The 12267-nt window shown below is 39.6% G+C and overlaps 1 non-coding gene and 1 pseudogene across 1 annotated transcript; both read left to right on the top strand.

Annotated features, from left to right (window-relative positions):
• The first annotated feature begins 1025 nt into the window (after window positions 1–1025).
• LOC115297256 lies at window positions 1026–1137 on the top strand. Its single transcript, XR_003911359.1, has one exon. It is a non-coding gene; the product is annotated as a U6 spliceosomal RNA (small nuclear RNA).
• A 10801-nt stretch (window positions 1138–11938) lies between these two features.
• Window positions 11939–12267, top strand: part of LOC115295362 — a 25602-nt pseudogene continuing 25273 nt past the window's right edge.

Raw genomic sequence — 12267 nt, 5'->3', positions numbered from 1 at the left:
TGATGCATAGGAGCACATGTACCCAGATGTTCATAGCAGCACTTTCTACAATAGCCAAATCATGGAAAGAGCCTAAATGTCCATCACCTGATGAATGGATCAAGAAGATGTGGTATATATATGCAATGGAGTACTATATGGCAATGAGGAAGAATGAAATATGGCCATTTGTAGGAAAGTGGATGGACCTTGAGGGTGTCATGCTGAGCGAAATAAGTTAGGCAGAGAAGGATAGATACCATATGTTTGCACTCATAGGTCTAACAGGAGAAACCTAACAGAGGACCATAGGGAGAGGAAGGGAGAAAGAAAGGTGGGGAGAGTAAGGGACACAAATCATGAAAGACTATTGAATACAGAAAATGAACCATGGACTGAAGGGGGAGGGGGAGGGAGGGAAGGGGGTGATGGTCATGGTGGGGGGCACTTGTGGGGAGAAGCACTGGGTGTTATATGGAAACCAATTTGAAAATAAACTATTAAAAAAAGTCAACTCAGCCACTTGCTAACTTGTAACAGAGAAAATATTTAAGTAAAAAGTTAGGTTTCAGTATTATCATAATTTTTAGTTCAGGGGATTTTAGTAGATAATGTGATCAAAGCCTTTTAAAGCTCTGTAGCAATCACAACATAGTTCCTGTTAAATGGTCACTTCTATTATTATTACCAAACTACTGGAGAACATCCAAATATTTTTGAGGCAATTAAACTATTTTCTAAATATTCTGCATTTTTATTCAGATGTTTTGCTTATCTGAACAAAGAGGTGCATTATAGACTGTTTTACATAAACAAATAACCAACCCGGTGAGATTTCTTTACTTCACAATAAAGAATAGCTAAAATAGCTCTGTTTTGCCTATTTCTGTTTGTAGAAAAAATTAAAATTCCGAGTACAAATTGTCAAACGGTCCTATCTAAACAGCAGCTGTTTTCTGAAGCCAGTAAATACACGGGAAGTTAGTAAAATTTTCCCAATTGTACCTTTCTTCCATTGCTGCTTAGCAAGTAGTTAATACTTTTGAGTGCTTGCTTCGGCAGCACATACACTAAACTTGGAACGATACACAGAAGATTAGATTAGCATGGCCCCTGCACAAGGATGACACGCAAATTAGCGAAGCGTTCCACACACACACACAAAAAAATACTTTTGAATAATCTCCTCTTTGTACTAAATTGTGATCGAGATTTGGGTCTATTGCCAGAACGAAGGTCAAATATGCAATCACAATTTCTCTGAAGGACAAGATTGGAAACATAGCAAATATTACCTCATTGCCACTAAGAGATCAATGTTTTACCCTTCCTGTTTAGAAATATCATTGTGTTGTTATTTATGCATAATAAATTAATAATAAAGTCTCCGAGACTGGGACTGTAAATGGGAATGTGTCATGTAGTCAACCACGCCTCTTTAATACTTACTATGTGTCAGTCCTCCAGAAGTATTCCTTATTTGCTTTGAAAATACATTAATAAAGTATAATAAGAGTAAGGTAACAGTACATTCTGGCTTGTTTGGGTTGAAACTAGTTTACGTGTGTTGTAAATCAGTTAACACTGTTAATTATTTTAACACATCTTTTCATTCTCAAAATTGATCTGCTTTGGACAGTAAATCACACGGCCACCCTGGACCTGAAATATTTGGAGGCAGTTCAGAAGAGGGTAATGGTGAAGGCACAGGAAAAGCTTCCCTGAAGAATGACTAAAGGAGTTGGATTTATTTATCTGTTGAAGAAAAGGGAAAGATTAGGGAGATTACACTCTTCAAGGAGAAAATGTAGAAGGAGGTACTCTAGGAGGAATCAAAGCCTCTGCCTTCTTTCCAACTCAGGTCTGCATAGAATTAAAACTCTTACACTGAAGGTATACTGTGACAGAGTAGAGACGGAGGAGACGTACATACTGGATTGCAACCCAGGAAAGGCTATTGTTTCCTGTCTTGAATATTATTTTAAAAACAGAATATGAACACACTCTATGGCTTAGCAATACTCCTTTTAGTTACAGATTCTAGAGAAACTTGTGAAAATATACATCAGGTTGTAAAAAACAGGCTGTTGAAAGCTTTATGTTTATAAATAGGGCCATTTTGAAAATAATTCATCCAACTATTAAGAGTAAGATTCATAAAGTATGGGATATTCAAATAATGCAATATGCGGTCCATCAACAAAAATAACGGAGCTACACTTACATGCCACAATATGTATGTGCTTCAAAAACATAGTCTTGAGCAAAAAACTTAAGTTACAAAAGAAAACATGCAGTGTGGTTTTTCATTTATAAAAAATTCAGAAAAATAGGTGAAACTTAGTTTCTTTGTATGATTGCCCCAGAAGCAAACCCTAAATCAAGGATTAAAGTTCAAGTATGAAGTTGAAACATGAAACTACTGATACTCAATAGTTTGTAACTTACACAAATGGCAAATATGGTTCAGTGGAATAGTTTATTTGGGAAGAAAAGAGAAATAGCAGCAGAGGCAGGGAATTAGACAAGGAACAGAAGCAGACAAAACAGGGTATGTTTTCCAGCCAATTATTAGTGTGGACGATTAGAACTTAATCCCATAATGGAAACTCAAGGGAGTCAGAATCCTGGACACACCAGAATTAACTTATTTTGGGGGCAAAGAAGTTAAGATATTTATACATCATTTTCTGTTATTTTTTATGGAAGGTCCTGCAATGAACATGATGCAGGAAAGATACACAGACAGCCCAAGAAGGACACATGGTATGAGTGACACAAAAACTCTGGTCATGGATAGTTTGAGGACATTTGTTACCAAAGCATTACCTAATCCTAACTGAATACCTACTGTCTCAGCCTTTCCTAAAAGGCCATTTGAAGGGAATGTAGACAAAGAGAAAACAACAGGGAATGTTTCATAGTTGGAAGTTAGGAGGAGAGATTGCTCTTAAGTCAGGGGTGTGTGCTTATTGTCTTCCAGCTGGAGAGAGAAAGAACAGCATCAAGATCAATCCTCATTTACTATGAGGTACTTGGGATGAGGGGGTTGGTTGTCCACATGGATAGTAAAGTAACATTTATTGAGAATGATACACTTTCAAATCTGAGTACAGAGAACATTGTATTTTATTACAAAGTGTCAAAGATACTTTTCCTTTTTTTTTTCTTTTGGATGGGTTAACTTGGAAAGAAAGTAGTGTAATAAATTTCTTTACTCTAAAAGTTTTTTCTATAATGTTCTATTTATTTTTTGAGAGATAGAGATAGCTCAAGCAGGGGAGGGTCAGAGAGAGAGGGAGACACAGAATCCGAAGACAGGCTCCAAGCTCTGAGCTAGCTGTCAGCACAGAGACCGATGCTGGGCCTGAACCCACGAACCATGAGATCATGACCTGAGCTGAAGCTGGACGCTCAACGGACTGAGTCACCCAGGCGTCCCTACTCTAAAAAGCTTTAAGTTGGGTCTTGAACATAACCCAGAAGAGCACAACTTCTTGGAATATCTCAAGGGATGGAGTGGGTTTAAAATGCTGATGGTATATGGAACTATTATCTTCAAGGAGTAGTGGAAGATTTTTCTAAAAAGCTCTATTATTCTATTGTTCACAAAACCAAAATATCACAAATATAGTTATTTTCTTTAAGAAAATCACTTTTACCAATCCTGGATCATGTGTGTTCTGGTTGTTTGATTGACACTTGAGGTTACCACATGGATGAAGAGGAAGAGCATGGAACAGGGAAGTGTGTCTCTCTGATAATCCTTTATGTTTTAGAAATTTGTAAATGAATACAAATAAAGGAGAAACTTAAAAAATGTTTTTATAAGAGGTCAGTTTCTTCATACATCAAACAAAGAGACTGAAAGAGAGATTTCCTTCTGGCGCTTTAAACTCTGCCGTTTCAAATACAATTGTTCTTCCTTGGAATTTTCTAACTCAGGGCAATATGGTAAACAGATTATATTAAACTGACTATTAAAAGCATTAATCTGGTAAAATGAATTATGTTTTCATTTATTCTATGGAGGAATTTCTAAGTTGATCATAGAATCAATTGCAGCCCCACCTGGGCCATACACATTTAATGAAACTGCAGTATTTTTTTCCAGGTGAATTTACTGGTCCCGCAGTGACTATGTCAGAGCTGGGCATTTATTGAAAATTAAAGATTCTGGAAAATCAATCCTTTCCTCAAAGTGATAATAAATCACACTTTCTCTAAAGAATGTTACTGCGTCCCAAAGATATTTACTTAAAAAAAGCATTCTCATGTACCTAATGTAATACTTCAAAAAGTTTGATAACTGAGATTATTAAATATATATCAGCCTTGCCATGATTAATACTGTTTGCCTGGGAAGCTTGTGGGTGGTGCACTCACAAACTCACGGTCAAAGGTATTACAAACAGATTGTAACAATGTGCCACATAGTAATTTTTGCTATTATGAAATAAATAGCATAATTGAACTCATTCCTTGATAGGGAACTAAAGAGTATGACATAGTTCACTTCTTGATTTTAAATAAGTTTGATATTCTCTCTTTGGATGGTAACAACCCTAGATATTTTCCATGTTTTTATTATAAAACTACCATAATATGCTTGTTTCTTTATTTATTGATTTTACTTAAAATTGTGACACAAATACGTGAGAGCATGTAACTAGTCTAACATATAATTTATTAACACATAACATGTATGTTATTTGGTTATTTTAGAAAAACAATTTCTGGGGTTCGTTATCCTCCCTAAATCTAAAACCTCAAATGACTTAAAAAGGCCCACAACTGGTCTAAGAGTTGACTTGCTGTATTTGGTAACGGTTTTATTGAGATACTATTCATAAAAGCGTAATGTAGTGAACGTGATAAAGACCAAGGCCAGATATGGAAGAAAAAAAACCTTTATTGGGAGCGCTCCGGCGTGCTTCACTGGTCCGCACTGAACCGAGAAGGGCACAGAAGTCGCGCTGGGAGCAGGGTAGTGCGGTTTTTGATGGTGCTGGCTGGCGGAGTGGGGTGGGTGTGAAGGATTGATATACTTATGTAAGGTGCTTTGTTGGTGGCCATTTCTTGTTCTGGGCAGGCGAGGACGTGTCTGTTGTTGGGGTGGAAAAGTTCGATGAACGGATCTGGTGAAGGTCTCTGGGAGGGAGAGTGTTGAGGTAGTGAGTGGCTTCTTGTTGTCTGGGCGCCTGAAGGAATACATAGATTACAAAAAGTAATCTATTTAAAGTGTGCAATTCAGTGGTTTTTAGTATATTCACAGATTCAAGCAACTGTGACCACAATCACTCTTAGAATATATTGTTAGGGGTGCCTGGGTGGCTCAGTCGGTTAAGCCTCCGACATCAGCTCAGGTCACGATCTCACGTTCGTGGGTTCGAGTCCCGCATCGGGCTCTATGCTGACAGCTAGCTCAGAACCTGCAGCCTGCTTCTGATTCTGTGTCTCCCTCCTGCTCTGCCCCTCCCCGCTCATGCTCCGTCTCTCTCTGTCTCAAAAATAAAGAAATAAACAACAATATATTTTTAGAAGTTTTATTTTTATGCAATCTTTACAGGTAACATGGGGCTTGAACTCACAGCCCCAAGATTAAGAGTCACATGCCGAAAGACTGAGCCAGCCAGCTGCCCCAGTTTTAGAATATTGTTAACACTCCCACTCCCAAGCTCCATACCTTTTATCATCACTCTTCATTTGTCCCCGTTTCCCCTATTTCTTCCAACTTGAGACAACCACTAGTCTCCCATCTCTGCAGACTTGCTTGTGTTATGGACATTTCATATAAATGGAATCATACAATCTGTGGTCTTTTGTGACCAGCCCCTTTGACTTGGCATAATATTTTCAAAGTCAGGCCAAGTTATAACATACATCATTACTCCATTCCTTTTTATGGCCAAATTATATTCCATTGCATAGATACAGCACATTTTGTTGACCTGGTCATCACTTAATAGACATTTGAGTTGTTTTCAGTTTGGGGCGATTAGCAATACTGTTGCTATGCCCATTCATTTATAAAGTTTTGAATGGACATATGCTTACATATGTTTCAGGGAGTGGGATTGCTAGATTATATGGTAACAGACTGTTTAACCTTTGGAGGAGCTGTCAAATTGTTTTCCGAAGTAGCTGCACTATTTTACATTTGGATCAACAATTAATGAAGTTTCTAGTATCTCCACATTCTTGCTACATTGTTTTTAATGCTACCATAAAGACTAACAACCCAAAACTCTTAGAGTCTTAGAGTGCATGGATAAACAGCAACTTGGCCCCAATTTCAGAGAGACTGTGGGTGTGGTGGAGACCTGGAGAGTAGGAGTTCAAGCCCATCCAAAGGGGGAGGCAGTCCTTACTGAGCTCCTGCCCGTTGTGCCTTCGAGGCTGGGCCCCCTTCTTGCCAAATCTTCTGTTTTTATCCTGAGAAAGCAAAAATTTGGATATTCCTATGAAATTTTCCAATATTTATATTTTGTCAACAGATGAAATAAAAGTTCATGTATGTCTGTCAGGTATGGTCTGCTGTTTGGTGTCCTCTGCAATAGAGGCTTCTAAGATCACAGACCAGTGATGTTCCAACAACCGGGTTACTTCCCTCAGAGGGAACAACAGTTGCTGTTGTTACAATTTCTCTACCCTGAGGAGCTCCTCCCTAACCCTTATCCCTTTCTCCTCACCCCTGGGTGATGTTGGAAATTGTGCAAGTCCTTTTCTGTGTAGAGGCATGGAGAAAATAACACCTCACTCGATTTGGTCACGTTTCTACTTGAAATTGAAGGGAAATGTGTCAAGGCAGGTTAAGAAAACGGTTTCATAGTAGCAGTCTCTGGCTTCCATCTAAGGAAGGAAGGGTTAGAATTTTTGTTTCCTGTTTCATTCATCTCTTGGAGTTCCCCCAGCTACAGAAGGGCTGTGGAGTATCTGGAGAATTTCCTGCAGAACTGAGTCTTGGCAGAGAGCGTAGAATCTCCCACATGGCAGACCCCAGAGACAGACAATATACACATGAATGTATATAAAATCTTAAATTAGTGTTCTAAATCTAGTTAGATGCATCTCTATTTGTCCAGGCTGATGCATATAATCTGCTTACAGCTGTAATTTTACTAAGGATCTGTCCCAATGAGTAAAAATATTGAGTTTGCCAACTGTATCTAAACAGCTGTCAATTATTTATTTATTTATTTACATTATTGGAGTCAGGGCTTTAGCTTACATACGCCTTTGTGAGAAGAGGAAAAATTCCCTGCCTGGAGAAGGAAACCGTGAATTGCGTTACCCCTGAGCAATCACAGCCCTCACGGCTTTTTATGTAGGTTTGACCTGCAGCACGAAGCTTACCTAGGAGCAGATATTTTATAGGAGGAAAAAGCACCCAGAACCAAAGGCTTTCCAAGTGGAACAGGAATGGAGTCTCAGCAGCGCCCTCTGTTCATCCCTTCAGCCCGGTGCTTCTGTGCAGATATGAGCTGCACAACCACGTGCTGAATTCCTGCCTGGAGAGGCTCCTGGGTCTGGCATTTCTGGGTGCAGTGCCCGGCTCTGTCATTGATGAGCTCTGTATGGCCTTAGGCAAATCAGTTAAAGTTCAAACAATTTGTGTCCTTTTTCTGGATAATGGAGATCATGACTACATCATGGAAAGGTGGACGGCATTAAATAAGGCATGTTTGACACTCAGCACAGTGCCTAGCTCATGATAGACAGGAGCTCAATCATCGGGATGTTACTCTTATTATTGTCATACATTGTTAAGAAAAAGTATCGGAAGCCTAGAACTGAGGTGTAAGGGTGACTGCCTGTCCTGAATGCGGGGCAGGGTCCTCCAGGTCCATTCTAGAGTTATTTCATTCTCTACAAGATCATTTGTGCCTGGTTTATGTTACTATTTACTATTGGTTATACATTCAATGTTGTGGATGCTTATCTGTTTGAGATGCAAGTGACTTCTGTGTGGTAGGACAGACAAACCCAAAGGTCGAAGTTTCATTGCCCAGTAGTAAATTAATCATTTTGTATCTAACCTAGTAATCTTCTAGGAGTCTTTCAGAGTCTGTATACATTAGATCTTGAATTGTTTTTGAACCATCTTTACCATCCTGCTGGGTCCCTCATTAATTTATGTGACAGTCATTTTGGAAAACTAGACTTTGACAATGTCCATAGTGCATGCTTGGACTATATAGTTTTGGGTAAGTGGCTAGTTCCACTAATGAAAGTCTTATTGCACCGCTTCCTCCTCAGCTATTTCTGCATTTCTATGGAATCCCTGAGTTCCTAGTAAGAACGAGAGATTTGAGGGAAGCCCAATAGGTCTTTGCTCAGGTCCTGCTTTACCCTTTCTTTCCTATTGAAGGTCAAGGGGGTTTCACTTCAGGCTTCTCGTTTCCAGCAACCACTAACTTCTGACTTTTCTCTCTGGGATTCTCATCCTTGTCCAGTTAATGATGAAGTAAAGCAATTGTTTTCAAATTTTTTTTAATGTGTATTTATTTTTGAGAGAGCCGGAGAGCTAGCATGAGTCGGGGAGGGGCAGAGAGAGAGAGGGAGACACAGAATCTGAAGCAGGCTCCAGGCTCTGAGCTGTGAGCACAGAGTCCGACGTGGGGCTCAAACCTACGAACTGTGAGATCATGACCTGAGCCGAAGTTGGACGCTTAACCTACTAAGCCACCCAGGCGCCGGAAGACTGTTGAAATTCTTAAAAAGTACTTGTCACATTTTCCCCTCCTGTGTCCTGTGGTTCCCTTTCTCCCCCACCTCAGTCCCCATTCCCCAGCTCTGCTTTCAGCTAACCTCTTTCCCTTTTCTGAAACTCTTTGAAAATTCCCTTGAGAGTTTCAAATCATCCCTTCCAGCCACCACTCTTTTATTCCTAGGGGATGAGTTATCAAGCCTTCTACCGTTTTTTGAGAAACGTGTTAACTGGCCTGCCATTCAAATTACCCCAGACCTGGGAGGATCTTTTTACACCTGAAGGAAGCTCTAGGCTGGTGTCTCTAACCTCACTGTCCAGCCACCTGACTTGACTCTCTACTTTCCCTAGGAAAAGTCAGCTGAGGTCATTGCCAGACAGAACCCAGGCTTGGCTAACCCACTGGGAAGAGTCTCTCAGTTGAGAAGCACGGAGAGAGGGTGTGGGTCACAGCAAGTGGGAGTGCACCGTGTCAGGGAAGGGGTAGGTCAATGTCTTTTGAAAAGGCAAATGCGTCCTTGTAATTGTCCTTGTAATTTTCTACTCGGACCACTTAAAAAAAATCAATCTTTCTCTAGCCTAAATTACAGAAAAATGCATGACTAAACTGACGGTTGGTGTTTTTTGCAGTACTTGTCTGTGGTGGGATGGGGTGGGAAGTGGAATGATTGGAATCTCCTGGAGATAGGAGATTTTTATATGTATTATCAGGGGACATGGATTTTTTAAATAGTTGAAAAATGTGGGATTTTGGGACAAAGCTCTGGGATGGATCAAATCTGTCTATTGTTTCAGATCCTTCAAGGGACTTCAAGTAGCTTAACCTACAGTTTGCCAACCCAGAGAAAAGTAAGCTGCAGTATGCAAAATTTCTAAGTGATAATCAAATTCTCTCTGGAAGGTTTAGTTTGTTTTGTTTTTGAAGCCACAAAATTGGGAATAGTATATGTGGCACGTGTAATTCTTAGTGTGTTCTGATAAGCAATAAACTAATGCTTATAACGGTCCCTGAACTATTTGGATGAAATATGATTTACAGCAGTGAGTGTGTATATACATATACAATATTACAAGGCAAGATTTATGATAACTCACTGACTAGTGAAAGATTGCTTCAGAAAACATAAATTACCACAGTTCTAAATAATAGCTTTCTCTGTGGGAACTTTCAAAAAATTTACATTTGAATTGGATCCTGAAACTCTAAATGTGAATTTATCACCCATTCCTCAAGAAATATTGGGGTTATATATAAGATAGCACTATACAAATGAAATTCAATGACAACAAATTAGTTAGGTTTTTCAAAAATTATTATCAGAATTATGTTGCTTTACTGAGCTGATTCTTGCTCTAAATTCAGCTTGTCTTAATATCATCAAGAACCTGACCTCAAATGGATTCCATAAATAATCCCATCTAATAAATACCATGATTCTTTGAAATATAAAAAGAAATCTCGCATGGAGAACTCAACCAGGGGGAAAAAAGCTGGGAATAACACAGCTTAATAACTGGTAAAATTCTTCACCTTGACTTTTCAAATCTGTATGTCACTGTCAACAAGACAGGTGTATAAACGCATAATGGGGACCATTTCCTGGGGCCTGAAGTCAAGTCCAGTCTAAGTACCCAGACATTTATGCCTTTAGAGAATCATTGATTAGTTTAGATTCATCTGTTTCATCATTCCTAAGGATGAAACTGGTTATAGGAAATAATTACAGGAAGTTGATTTGTCATTCAGAGCTAGTGGCAAATAATTCCTTTAAATATGCTAGGATTTAAAGGTATTCCGCTGGGCGCCTGGGTGGCTCAGTCTGTTAAGCCTCCAGCTTCGGCTCAGGTCAGATCTTACATTCGTGGGTTCCAGCCCTGCGTGAGGATCTGTGCTGACAGCTAGCTCAGAGCCTGGAGCCTGCTCCAGATTCTGTGTCTCCTTCTCTCTCTGCCCCTCCCCCTCTCATGCTCTGTATCAAAAATAAATAAAACATTAAAAAAATATTTTTAAAGGTATTCTGTTAATGATTCTCTTAGAAATCAAATTATATATATATATGTATATGTATGTGTATGTGTGTATATTATATATATATATATATATATAATATACACACATACACATATATATAATGCATATTACATGCATCTTTAACCGTAAGCTGAATGGGTGATTTTTAGCGCTGGCTCTGTCCCTTCCTTGCTGTGGACTGCTTACGGAAACTTTCTGTGCCTTTTTCTCACATATAAAAATGGAGATAATAAGATTAGTTACCTCATAGGACTGATGAGAGAATTAAATGAGATAATGAGAGTTTGAAAGCCATGCGTTTGGTGGTGCACATAATAATGGTGCAATGGCTGTTATAATTTTCATGGTTAATAAACCCAAATGATTGACAAAGCAGGATGGAGGCTTGGGTGTATGTCCTTTGGTCTTGTTTTTCTTTCCAATTGCATTTTACTTAGTGCGCAATGTATCTATCATATCTGTACTGTATTTCAATCGTTGCCATAAAATAAGCTGTTACAGATTTTATTTAGGGGATTAAAGGAGTACTTTCGAACTGTTAAAATTACTCAACTTCTTTATGATAAGAGAAAAGGAAATAATGCCTCTTAAATATATTTTCTGTCTTCCTTCTTTTCTTCCCTCCCCCTCCCTTCCTTTTTTTTCTTTCTCCTTCCTTTCTCCCTCCTTCCCTCCCTTCCTTTTCTTCCTCTCCTTGTTTTATCTACTGGAATGGGCAGTGCTTACTTTGGAAGAGCTGGTGGGAAAAATGCCATTTGGACAGTATGCAGCACAAGCTGCCCCGGAGAACACAAGAAAGTCCTCAACTGTCGGCTCCCAGGCTCCTTGCATGGCCAAAGGACTGTTAATTTCCCAAAATTAGTTTAAGAATATTTTGTAACAGCAGTTTGAATAAACTGACGCACATGCCACTGTGATTTAATGTCTGCTTTGCTACCGAATCGGCCATGTTTGGCCAGCCTGGCTGTCTTCACATTTTTCTTTGTGTTTGTCGTTAAGCTTAGCAACCAACCAAACACTGAGTGAAATATCAGTATTTAAGAGTAAAGCATATTCATTTACTAATTGTTCCACGAGGACACTGCCTTTGTATGATTTACATTTTTGTACTCCTTTTTGTTTTACTCAGGGTGTTATGAACACATGAAATTTTGGCTCTCCCTTCCCCCGCTTATTCGCAAGAGTCCAAATACTGGTAAAAATGTGAACTAGAGGATATGGGTCGAAGGGCGCCTCTTCCAGCAATCAGATCAACCTTTAAGAGCAAGCAGGGTCTTTCAAGACCAGTACTGTATACCTTCGATTTACAAATAACGAGAGGCGCAGGGCAAGGGGCAAGGTTAAGGGCCAGGGCTCTCCAGGTCCCTGGTCCAGGATCGTCCCCTAACTTCACTACCTGCTCCTCCTTTTCTCTTTACGACCCGCACAAAGGTGGTATTGAGTCTTTGGGGAAGATGACTGGAAGGTGCCGGGGCTTCGGACACGTTTCCTCGCTTTCCGAACCCCCGTCTGGCCCCCCCTTCCTTCCCTCCGCCGCGTCCCCAGC

Source organism: Suricata suricatta, chromosome 7 (assembly GCF_006229205.1).
Source record: "Suricata suricatta isolate VVHF042 chromosome 7, meerkat_22Aug2017_6uvM2_HiC, whole genome shotgun sequence".
Lineage (NCBI taxonomy): Eukaryota > Metazoa > Chordata > Mammalia > Carnivora > Herpestidae > Suricata > Suricata suricatta.
This window is presented reverse-complemented; position numbering and strand designations above follow the sequence as displayed.